The following is a 12500-nucleotide window of genomic DNA, read 5'->3' as shown; positions in this document are numbered from 1 at the left end:
TACCTCTAGCAAGTGTAAAAACTTTTTTTGCAAAACTGAGTATGTGTTTTTAAAATTTTGCTATTTCTTCTTAAGTTTTTCAATGCAATACTACAAAATGTGAAATGAAACCCATTAATGAAACTCAACCATTATTATTTCAATTTTTAAAAAAAGCAATAAAATGCAAAAAAATAAAAACTTTTTAAAAAATGTATTGTTGTTACCAGAGCTATGGTGGCTGTTTCCTACTTTCCAATTGTTCCTGTAGTTTAACATTCACAGAGCAGACATGAGACCAGCACTAAGGATAAGTCTAGAGTAACTTGGAATAAATGTGTTTACACAACTAGAATTCAAAAATTTAGATTCCAGGAGTAGTTTGAGGTTGCATTTGACTATATTTTGCAGAGCAACACCTCCGCAATGCCTGTACAAAAACCTGCACTGCTTATACTAAGACCTGTACTAACATAACGCCGATATTCAAAGATGCTGCAATATTATACATGCACATATCAAACAACAACAAAATGTGACTTCTAGAGATGCTAGAATGTTTGAAAAGACAAGGCAAGGAAAGCTTATTTGTATAGCACAATTCATGCACAAGGCAATTCAAGGTGCTCTACAATGGCAAAGAAATACATTCAAAAAATCATTTAAAGGTAGATATACATTAAAATTATAGAAATAAAACATAAAAGTAGACTTTAAGATCATAAAACTGCATTAAAAGACAAGAAAATACACGGAGCATCTAAGAGAAAGCTGCAGTAAACTATATAGTTTTTAGGCCTGATTTAAAAGAGCCAACAGTTTGAACAGACCTCAGGTGTTCAGGAAGTTTGTTCCACAGGTGAGGAGCATCATAGCTGAACGCTGCTTCACTATTTTTGGTTCTGGTTCTGGGAATCCACAGTAAACCTGCCCCAGATGACCTGAGGGCTCTGGATGCTTCATATGGAGCTATTAAGTTCAGGATACAAGCCAGCAATGGAGTCCTGCTATCACAATTTTATCAGCCAAGATTATCTAAACCAAGAAAGGAAAAGGAGAAGAGGAGATGACTGTGAGTAATAGAGATAAAGGCATGAATGGTTATGAGTCAAACATGAAGATGAAAGACAGAAGTGGACAAAAGGAGGAGAAAATAGAAGGTGAAGGAGATGAGGAAAGAGAGGAGGTTGTAGAAAAACTAGACACATAAAAAAAGATGGAGATGAGGAAGGTCAGCGAAGTACAGAAGAGAGAAAAAAAGGTTGTATCTCGTATGACTCCATTAAAGTTTGAGTAGTCTCTCATCTCGCTTTTGTGCTGGAGAAAACCAGCTGCTGCTCAACGGAGGCAAGACGAGATTAGAAAAGCAGGCCAAGAGACGGTTTCCCAGGATGCATCTGGAAGCATCTGCATTACGCTGGACTGTGTCGATGGCGACTCTCCTCCAGCTGAGGCCGAGAGACTCCGAGACTGACCAGGAAAAAAGAGAGCGAGAGAGTTTCTGACAGACACACATCGGAGAAGAAATAAAGACAAACAGTGGAAGCCTTTGAGGGGCGAAAGAGAGAAAATTTTGTATATAAAAGAACGTGGAAGGAACAAGGGAGGAAAGAGAGGAAGAAAGAGTGATGGATGGATGGCGGGTTAGAGGATGGAAACGAGGCAGACGGAGATTGACGGATGAATAAACTGGCACGGCAGGATGGATGGATGGATGGATGGATGGATGGATGGATGGGTGGATGGATGGATGGATGGTGGAGGAGGGAGAAGAGGGGGTGACAGATAGAGAGAGAGAAAAGATGGATAAAAAAGGAGATGGAGGAGGGGAGGTAATGAGAGATAGAGTATGTCTCCGTAATCAAGCCATAAAGGAGAGCCGGAGCGAAGGGGGAGAAAAGACGAGTGGGTTCTGAATGAGTCAATCATGATTAATCAAGACGCTTCTTGCTCTCCGTCGCTCCCTCGTTCTCTTTTTCGCTCAGACTTATCATCATCATGTTCGCACACAGACGCTTGTTTTTCAAGCCCGTCAGGACTCTGAATGCATCACACAGTTTGGACACATTCATGCTTTTCAGTTTCTTTTAACCTGTGAACCTTTAAAGGTGTCTTTAGGTGGTCTTTAGACCCAAAAATGATAAGGAAATGGCCATCCCACTGGTTCCTTTCTTTCTCCATAGATCATCATGGTGTTTTGAGGGGAACGTAGTTTGAAATAAACATAGTTTTTTGAGCTGCAATGTGGTAGGAAAGGTTTGAAAGAGCAACAGTCTGTTTCTGGAGGCAGGAGAGCAGCATGGAGGCATAAACCAGAAAGCAGACTTTGCATCCTGTGATGGACAACAGACCACAAGCCTCAAACTTCAGTTTCTTTGTCAAGCTTTGATGTTTTACTTGCTTCCCGGATAAGGTCATGCTCCCACATGTCTCTGCGCTTGAATCAACCAGAACTCCATTCATTTTAGGGCCATCAGTTTGGACACATACATGCAGTTTAGTGTCTTTTAAGCTCTCAAACCTGTGAACTTTTAATGCTATCTTTAGTTGGTCTTTAGACTCAAAATTTACGAGGAGTTGGCCATCCCACTGGTTCTTGTCTTTCTCCACAGATCATCATTGTGTTTTGAGGGGAACATAATTTGAAATAAACATAGTTTTTGAACTGTGATGTGGTATGAAAGGTTTGAAGGAGCAACAAAACCTGTTGTTGGAGGGCAGGATGGAGGTCAGATTTTGCATCCTGTGATGGACAACAGACCACAAATCCCAGACTGAAGTTTCTTTGTCAAGCGTAGGTTATTTTACTTCCTTTCTGGATAAATTTATACTTCCACATGTCTCTGTGCTCAAATCAACCGGAACTCTCTCAATTTGAGGCCCTTCAGGACTGCGATGGCACCACAGTTTGGATGCATTCATGCAGTTTACTGTGTCTTTAAAGAAGTGGCTGCCAAACTTGTAAGCCTTTAAAGATTCCGTATTATGCACGTCAAGTTTTGCATTGTTTTTGTGTCTTAGAACCCCAAAAATACAAGAAATGACCATCATTCTAGTTCTTTTCTTTTACCATAGATTAGAAAGTGTGTCCCTGAATGAGCTTGTCAGATTGGCACTCGATTTAAGATAAATTCACTTAACATGAGACATTTCAGCAGATGGAGGGACTTGTTTTAAGACAATGCATCTTAAATATCTTAAGTCAAACAATCTTGAAATTATTTTCTTTTGAGTTGAATTTTACAAGAAAATTCAAAATAAGTTTAACCTTCGTGTCGTCCTGTGGGTCAAATTAACCCATTTTAAAGTTTGAAAATGTGGGGAAAAAAATACATATTTTCACAGTGAAACTTCTGATGTCCACATTTTCAACATTTTTGGGAAATCTTTGAACATTTTTTGGTGAGAAAAAAATGTTAAAAATGTTTCTCAAGAACATTCACGAAAAAATCAACCAAAGTCCAGCGAATTTCACTGGATTTTGGTTGATTTTAATGTGAATGTTCTTAAAGGAAATATTAGAAGTTTTACTGATATATATGGAATTACTTTAGATATTTTTGGGATTTTTTGGAAGATTTTTACTCATTTTTTGAAAATATTTATAAGAATTTTCTTGCCAAATTTGGGGGATTTTTTTAAAAATAAAACTTTTAAGGGAAACTTTTAAGGAATTATAGGAATTTTCTTCCTGAAGGTTTTGCAAATTTTCAGAAATTTGGGGATTTTTTTTTTGCTGATTTTTTTCAGAGAAGGAAACAATATTTTTTGGTGCACCCGTAAATGAAGACAACAGGAGGGTTAATAAAACTAAAGTTTTCATCCATCTATAATGAAATCCTTGCAGATTTTATGAATTTACGGTCATGAAGCCAAACTATGTGGCCAAATACACCAAAACTATGTGGTTAGCCTCCTGAAAATATCACGATTTGTGAGACACTTTTACACATTAGCAGCTTGGTCAAGGTTTGGCTCCAACATTACTTGGTTTAGGTTTAGAAGACAAGTATTTCTTGACATAGTTGAAGCTTTTCCTCCATTTTCTGCATTATCAGGGTAACAAGTTCTGCACTATTTAATATTTGGTTAACCGAAAACAGTAAAGCAATAACAGAAATGGGAAAGTTGATCAGAAACACATTTGTGATACGTTACAAGGAAATGTAATCCAGTAGAAAATAGGTTTCCTGAGAAACGTAATTGACAATGCAGTTTAGTTGTAGATAAATGTGGTTATCGGGAGACAGGTTAAGTAAGAGATTCAATATGGGGCCTCGAAATCCAGTTAACCCACTCATACAGAATATATTGTGGCGTATGTACAGCTCTGATGTCAGCACAGCAGGAAGTGACAGTACACATGGACTAATTTCCAAACGCTACAGGAACAGCAGCAGCAGCGTAGGCAGCAAGCGACTGCAAATCTCTCAGTCGAATGGTGTGAAGTGTATGACGGGAAAAGAGAGAGCAGAGCACTAATTACACAGCCATAATGAAAAGGGTGTGTTGGATTTATGTAGCAGTGGGAGAAGTGTGTCATGTGGGAGTAAGTTGACTGCATTAACCAGCTTTTATTTCAGTAAATTTGTGACGTCCCCATCACATCGACACACTCACAGATGCAGAGAAGGTGGTTTGTGGGTCAGGTGTGTTGGGCATGTGATGTACATACTCTGCATTAAGTGGATGGTTTTCTGACTTAATGTAGAAGCCACACTTTGAATAATTTGATTTCCAAATACACAGTAGTCGTGCTTATTGCTTAATACAACAGTGATGCCTGAAGGGAGGAGTGTAAAAGTTCGACATAGCCAGTTGTTCTTTGTGTTAGCCGGCTTGACGAAACCCAAAACCACAATCAGACACGATGGTTAGTTACCAGTTTTATACAGGATTTCCTAATCAAACATCCATAAAAGTGGGCATTTGATGCATCATTTAGACCTTTCTTTTGCACAAAGATTAAAATTATTACAGTAAAACACTGATACTGCAAATGATAGAAGAGAGGAAGGTAAAAAAAAAAGTTAATCATATAATTGATGAATTTTACCACCAAGTGCTGTCTCAATGGTGCCGCTTATTTATAACTTACAGCTGCACATTAGAGCTCTAAACTTTACATTTCCTACACTTAAATGATACTCAAAAAGTGTATTCAGTTTGGACACGTTTCCATTGATCTTACGATTGATTTCCAAGTCCACCTTCACAAAGTCTTCCTCAGCGAAGCCCACCTCATCTCTCCCGCCTTCATCTAGAGATTCTTCTTTTTGTTCCAAGTCACTGGTACAGAATTCACCCTACTGTTGTAAATGTTTGCTACTGCAACTGCTCTCTTCATTGCTGTGTTCTTCTCTGGACCTCCTCATGGACCCACCACATAGAGGGTTCTCCTTCAAATCCCTGTTTTTATAAATTGGCTGATTCTAAGAGCTGCAGTAAAAATCACCTGGACTTCTCTTTTAGGTCTTGAAAAGGCTTCACCTCTCATCCTAGAGGCTTCTTAAGTTCTAACTGACTCATGGGGAGTTTCTGAATCATAAAAATGACCAATAAGTCCTCCTCATTGCTTCTGCCTGCAGCTGCTGAGTCTTCTTCTGGTTCTTATTTTTCCAGGTTGTTTGTGGGAGATTCAGCCAAGCAGCAGAAGCACTTCCTGCTGCAGCTGCTCTCTTCTTGTCCTCTAGATCTTCTCCTGGATCCTCCAATCCTCCAAGTGGACTGTTCTACTCTTCTTCTTCCACATGCTGATTGACTTCCTAGTCCTCCATAAAGCCTTCCTCAGCAAAGTCCTCCTCATCATTCCTGTCTCCACATTGGGAGTCTTCTTTTTGTTTTAAGTCACTGGTTGAGAATTCATCCTACGAGCAGGAACGCTTTCTGCTGCAACTGCTCTCTTCACCACTGTCATCATCTCTGGATCTTCTCCTGTATCCTCCAGGTAGAAGGTCATCCTCTTCGTCTTCCACATGCTGAATAACTTCCTCCTGAATAAAGTCCTCCTCATCACTCCTGCCTCCAGCGAAGTAGTCTTCCCTTTGTTCTGAGACGCTAGTAGAAAACTGAAAATTCATCCCACAAACGGAAAAGTTTGCTGCTGCAACTGCTCTCTTTACCGCTGTCTTCTTCTTTGGACCTTCTCCTGTATCCTCTCTGTACATGGTTCTCTTCTTCTGCTTCTACATGCTGACTGACATCTTTCTTAGCAAAGTCCTCCTTAGCAAACTCCTCACCGCTCCTGCCTCCTGGTAGAAAATTTTCTTTTATTTCCGAGTCGCTGGTTGAAAATTCGGCGGAAACGTTTGCTGCTGCTGCTGCTCTCTATACCGCTGTCTTCTTCTTTGGACCTTCTCCTGTATCCTCCAGGTAGTGTTTTCTCCTCTTCCACTCGCTGAATGACTTCCAAGCTCCTCCTGAATAAAGTCCTCCTTATTGGTCCTGCTTGCATCGAGGGATTCTTCTTTTTGTTCCAAGTTGCTGGTGGAAAATTCATCCCACCAGTAGAAGCATTGCTCCTGCAGCTGCTCTCTTCAGGTCTTCTTTAAAGGACCTTCTCCTGAGTCCACCAGATAGAGGGTTCTCCTTCCCCTTCTTGTTTTTTTTTTTAATCAGCTGATCAACTGATTAGTCCTCCTTAGTGAAGTCCTCATCACGCCTGCCTGCAGTCAGGGAGTCTTCTTCTGGTTCTTCTTTTTCTGGGTTGCTGGTGGAAAATTCATCGTACCGTTGGAAACGTTTGCTGACTGCTCTGTTTATCTCTGTGTTCTTTGTGGACCTTCTCCCAGGTCCTCCAGGTCGATGGTCTTCGCTTCTCTTCTTCTGCATATTGAATCTGTTTAAACATCTTAGACAGGGGTGTTAAACTCATTTTATTTCAGGCCAATTGGTCTCCAGTGGCCCGGACCAGTAAAATCAGAGCATAATAACCTATAAATAACCACAAGTCCACATTTTCTTCCTTATTTTAGTGCAAAAAAGTACATTCTGAAAATGTGGGCATTTAATGAACAATCTTCTTACAAAACTTTATGAACATCCTGAAATTTCTTAAGAAAAATAAGTTACATTTCAACAATATTACACCTCAGTTTATCATTTACACATTACAACTTACACAGTTTATCTACAAAGGCACAAAACATTCAGTCACAGACATCTGGAACTGAACAATATAGTGTTTAACTTTAAGATCAAAACAACTTTTCAAGATCTAGAAAATATTAAAAATGTACAGCTTCACGTCGGTAATTTTTCCCTTTTGCGAAGTCGTCCCACCGGCCGGACTGGACCCTCTGGCGGCCGGTTTTGGCACGCAGGCCGTATGTTTGACACTCCTGATCTAAGATGCGTTTTAGAAGCATTTCTAGACAAAAGAGTGATCACATCATGTGTTTTCTAATGTATACTCTACAGCTCATTCAAAGAGAAGAAGAAAAAGATTGAAATTACTATTATCATTATTATCAGTTTATTTAAAAAATGAATCTAAAATGACAGACCCTTGGTGCAGTAGTCTTTGGGGGTTTTTTAAATTTTTTTTTGGCCTTTTTAGCCTTTAGTATAGAGGCTAGCGGAGAAAGAGACAGGAAACATGGTGAGAAGCAGCAGGTTTTCTGTAGGAGAGATTGCAATGATTCCACTGACAAGCCTGAGGACCCTCCACCCTGTTTGTGTTTGTAAGGAAAGTTTGTTCTCCTTATCCACACTTTGAGGCCACCGGCAAGTGAAGCTATTGAAGTTTATTGGATGAAACATTTTCTGGAACAGAAAGAAAACAAAGACTGATTTCATCCATCCTGGGCGGCTTCATAATAAGTACTTTTATGGATCTGAAAAGACAAACATACAACACTGATGTGTTTTAATTGTTTGCAGATAATTGTTTGTCTCAGAGGAAGAAAAAACTACTGGTTGGATCAATTTCTTTTCATGAGATTTGTTCACGCTAAGAAAGCTGCAGAACAACATCAGCTTTATCCTTTACTAATTAAACAACTCCCAGTTTGATTATGGCAGTTTTCTTCCCCCTACATGCTTTAATGTGCAACATAGAAAAAACACCAGATGAGAGAAATCCTCCTTTCTCTGCTCTGCTGCTGCTTGAGAGGAGTGTGTGAATTCTCATACAGAAAGAGGAAAAAATAGGGCACTTTCATATTTATTTAAGTGTCAGATCCAGAGCTGTCTGTGGGGAGACAGAAAAGAGGAAGGGAGGAAGAGAGGAAGAAAAGCTGCAACCAGAGCAGTTCAGAAGGTTCACAAGCCTTCCTGCTTTCTTTTTCTATCTCTGAACGCACACAGGCAGCCGCACACTCATCTAGGAAAAGCAAACAGAGCCACAAAGAAAGTGAGAGGAGAGAGAAGGAAAAAAGGGAGATGAACAAAAAAAATAAAAAACTCCACCAGATGTGCATCTACCTGCACATCAGTGTGTGAATGAGGAGGAGCCCTGAATGCAACAAACACAGTCAAAGCTAATAAACAGAGTGTATAAATGAGGATTATGAGCAGGTGCTGAACAGGTCGCGATCCTGTCACATCAGGTCTGGATACATGCAGTGCAGAATAGATAAAGCCTCATCAGGGCAGGTTTAAAAGAACACCGAGCTCCCCAGTGTCTCATGTGACACAGAAACACAAACACGTGAGAATAACTGGCAGCAATTACCTGCTGGTTCCACCTCAGCTCAGTGTAAACCAACACTTCCTCCTGGTGGCTCGGTGGAAAACTGCAGGACGCCTCAGGCAGCCGGACGACTTCAGGACTGTTTGCAAATCCACCCGGTGCAGGACTTTCTGTGTTCATCAGAAACATCACCAGAGCAGTTTTCCAAAAGCACTGCTGGAGTTCTTAATCATCTCGACCAGAGGTGTCCAACCTCATTCTAGTTCAGGGGCCACATTCAGCCAGTTTGATCTCAGTGGGCCGGACCAGTAAAATCACAGCATTAATAACAACAACTCAAAACTAATTCCCTTTGTTTGAGTGCAAATAAGCCATGTTCTGAAAATGTTCCACACTTCAGGACTTAAAAAAGGAAACCCAAATGTCAAAAGTGAGACAATGACAAAAAATGAGACCAACGACGCGAAACAAAACAAAAAAAGAGGACAAATAAATGAGACAAAAAAGTATACAAAGCGACAAAAAATGGACAAATGACAAAGAAGAGAAAAAAATGACAAAAGCGAGAAACAAAACAACAAAAACCGATACACAAAACAATGAATAAAGCGAAAACAAAATGACAAAAATAAGACAAAAAACAAAACCGAGGCAAAAAGGAAACACAAAATGACAAAAATGAGAAACAAATGAACCAAAACATGAGACAACCGCCAAAAGTCCGAAGAAAAAAGACACCAAACAACAAAAGCAAGACAAAATATTACAAAAATGAGACACGAAATGACAAAAGAACAATGAACAATCTAGCATTTTAATTTATGATCAAAACAACTTGTCATGGTCAAGAAATTTATTTTAAACTTTATAGTTTTACATTTTGCAGTTGATGTCTTGTCTGTAATTTTTACACTTTACAAAGTCGTTTGGCCCAAAGGCTGCATGTTTGACATTCATGAATCTAAACTAAGAGGTCGGACCTCTAAAAATATACGTAAAATGATTCCTCAAGTCGTGCATCAAGCCCTCTGGCAACAACTCTGCAAAATAAATGTATAAGCTCAACAAAAAAGTTAACAGTTTGCATCTGTTTCTTTGAGTTATGACAACTTCTAATAAAATTATGTTCAACCAATGCAATATGCTGACTTAAGGAAGTCAGTCTTTCCTATCGTACACTACATCTACTTTAACTGCTGTCATAGTAGTTAAATAATTACAGCATCTTCTGAAAGACATGAACAAACTCATGAGTCAATACGTTTCAAAACAGGATGTACTGAAGCTAAAAACGTCAAAATTTATACTCGTTTTTTTGTGCATAAGCTGCATATACAGTGTAATATTTCATTGGACCGCCTTTAGCTCTGAGAACAACATATGTTCACTGTGGCATCATTTCGATAAGCTTTTGCACTGTCACAGCATTTATTTCTGTCCAGAGTTGGGTTAATTTTCTACCAAGATCTTCTATTGATGATGGGAGAGTCAAAGTCTCCTCCAGAACATCCCAAAGGTTCTCAGTGGGGCTGAGGTCTGGGCTCTGTGGAGGATGAAAATGACGTCTCATGCGCCCTGATCCACTCGTTCTCAGTGTGAGCCCCATGAATCCTGAGATCGTCATCTAGGAACATGACTAAAACCTCCATTGATGGAAAGACCTGGTCATTCAGTATCTTCAGGTAGTCAGCTGACCTCATTCTTTGGGAACATAACGTTGGTGAACCTGACCAACCCCAGATCATAACCCTAACCCCCACTAGCCATGATGAGGGCATCACTTCATCTGCCTCTCTTCTTACCCTGATGCCCCCATCACTCTGGAACAGGGTAAATCTGGACTCATCAGACCACATGACCTTCTTCCATTGATCCAGAGTCCAATCTTTATGCTCCACAGCAAACTGAAGCCTTTTTTTTCTGATCATCCTCACTGATCAGTGGTTTTCTTAGAGCTACTCAACTGATTAGTCCCAATCCTTTGAGTTCCCTTCATGTGGAAATGGTTTCCTACGATCATCTAAGACTTTGTTCCTGAAGATGATGGTTCTCCACAATCCTTCAGGTTTTAATAATGTGTTGGACGGTTCTTAACCTGATTTTAGTAGTTTCAAAAATCTCCTTAGTTGTTTTCTTTGCTTGATGCAGGCCAATGAAGTTTAAAATCAGAAAAAGAGCGTTCAGTGGAACTTTAAGAAGAAAACTCAGCATGACAACACCACAAACCACAAAACAAGAAGCAGAAAATGATGTTCAAAGTGGTTTAAAGTAATTATTTCCAACCCTGTATGTCCCTGTTTCAAGCTAAACTCTGCAATAACTTTAAAAATGCCCTCTAAACATTTCTTGAACACTTTCTGGGTGTGAGAACAGTTCAGCAGTGAGCCGGTCCAAGGAGAAGTCATTATAGGAAAAAATAAAATGCTTGCATCCTAGTTAATTTGTAGCTTCAGGCTGAGAAGTGTTGACTGTGATGAATCACGTACCTCAGCCAAGTTTTCTATCAGCACATACCTCCAGATGAACTGGAAGAGAAGCCTGAAAGGATATTAAAAACAATTATTTGCTCATCTTTGGAAAAAAAATTGTCCAAGTAAGGAGTTGAAACGCAAAACTGCCTTTAATCTGAGCCTCCTGCTTAGACAATAAAACACACCAATAAAATCCTTCAAAATAAAGCAGCGACTTAAAGCAACAGTTCAGGTGTGTTTCTTTGTGAAAACTGGAAAGAAAAAGTCAAAAATGAGCAGTGAAGTTTGTCATGATTTGATTGACTTTATTTGTAAGGCACCAGAAGTCCTTCCTTACTGCAGAACATTTCATATTATTTATAGTAAATGTTTGTTGTACTTTTTTATAGGTTCTTTTTTTGTTTGTTTAAATGAAGCTATGATTTCAGACACAAAACATTTTTTTTCTTTTTTTTGCCAAAGTACACACTTTTTAGGTTTTACATTATACACAAAATAAGTATTTAAAAAAAAGACCTTTACAAAGCTCAAAACGCTTACAATGCTTCACGCTATGGGGGCAAAAAGTCGGGATTAAAGGGGGTGGGGGGTGAGGGAAAGAGGAAAAAAGGAGGTCAAAGGGGCAAAAAAGGTCAAAGTACTGCAGTTTTACGCCCCCCCCCCCCGGTGTCACATCAGTTTTTGTAACACAATAGCACAAGAATCATCCAGGACAGACAAGAGAAGATGCAGCCATATACACATAAAGCTTTCTATGTAGAACTGTATTGGGAGGCGAGCGCCTCCGACTACTGGAACAAATACATAGAATTTCATTTGTATGTTTATAATGTCAGCTTTTGCAATCGTCCTTCTATCGATTAATATCTTTAAAAAAAAAAAAGGAAGAAAAAAAGGGGGGTTGGTGGTTGAATAAAACAAGTGCATCAATCACAGAAAGTTTGGATCAAACATTCTTTTTAAAAAATCCTCTCGATCTCCCCGCAGACATGCATCGATGTGTTTAGTCTTCTGCATATCACTACGAGTACGGTGTAGCCGATACATACGGTGGATGGATGGATGGATGGATGGATGGATGGATGGATGGATGGATGGATGGCGACGTGCCGCCAGCTAAATTCACAAGCCGGTTAGCGTGTTTTCATCTGGTTTGTCACCTGTACAGCTGTTTACACCTGTGTTCTCTCACATACACAAGAAGGGTGCTGTTCCCTCATATGCCCCAAATTTTGCACATAAATCCAACGTTGTGTGAGCAAATGTGCCTGATATTCTGAGGGGTTTTTTCTTTGCAAATGAGAGAAGTTTGTGTTTCAGATAGAAAACAGAAGAGGGAAAGAAATATATGCGTGTGTGTGTTTGTGTATGATACTGAATTTTCAAATCTACAATCAGAAAAAAAACACCATCAAACT

The sequence above is a fragment of the Amphiprion ocellaris genome, chromosome 2 (assembly GCF_022539595.1).
Source record: "Amphiprion ocellaris isolate individual 3 ecotype Okinawa chromosome 2, ASM2253959v1, whole genome shotgun sequence".
Classification (NCBI taxonomy): Eukaryota; Metazoa; Chordata; class Actinopteri; family Pomacentridae; genus Amphiprion; species Amphiprion ocellaris.
The sequence above is the reverse complement of the archived record's forward strand: the minus strand, read 5'-3'. Positions refer to the sequence as shown.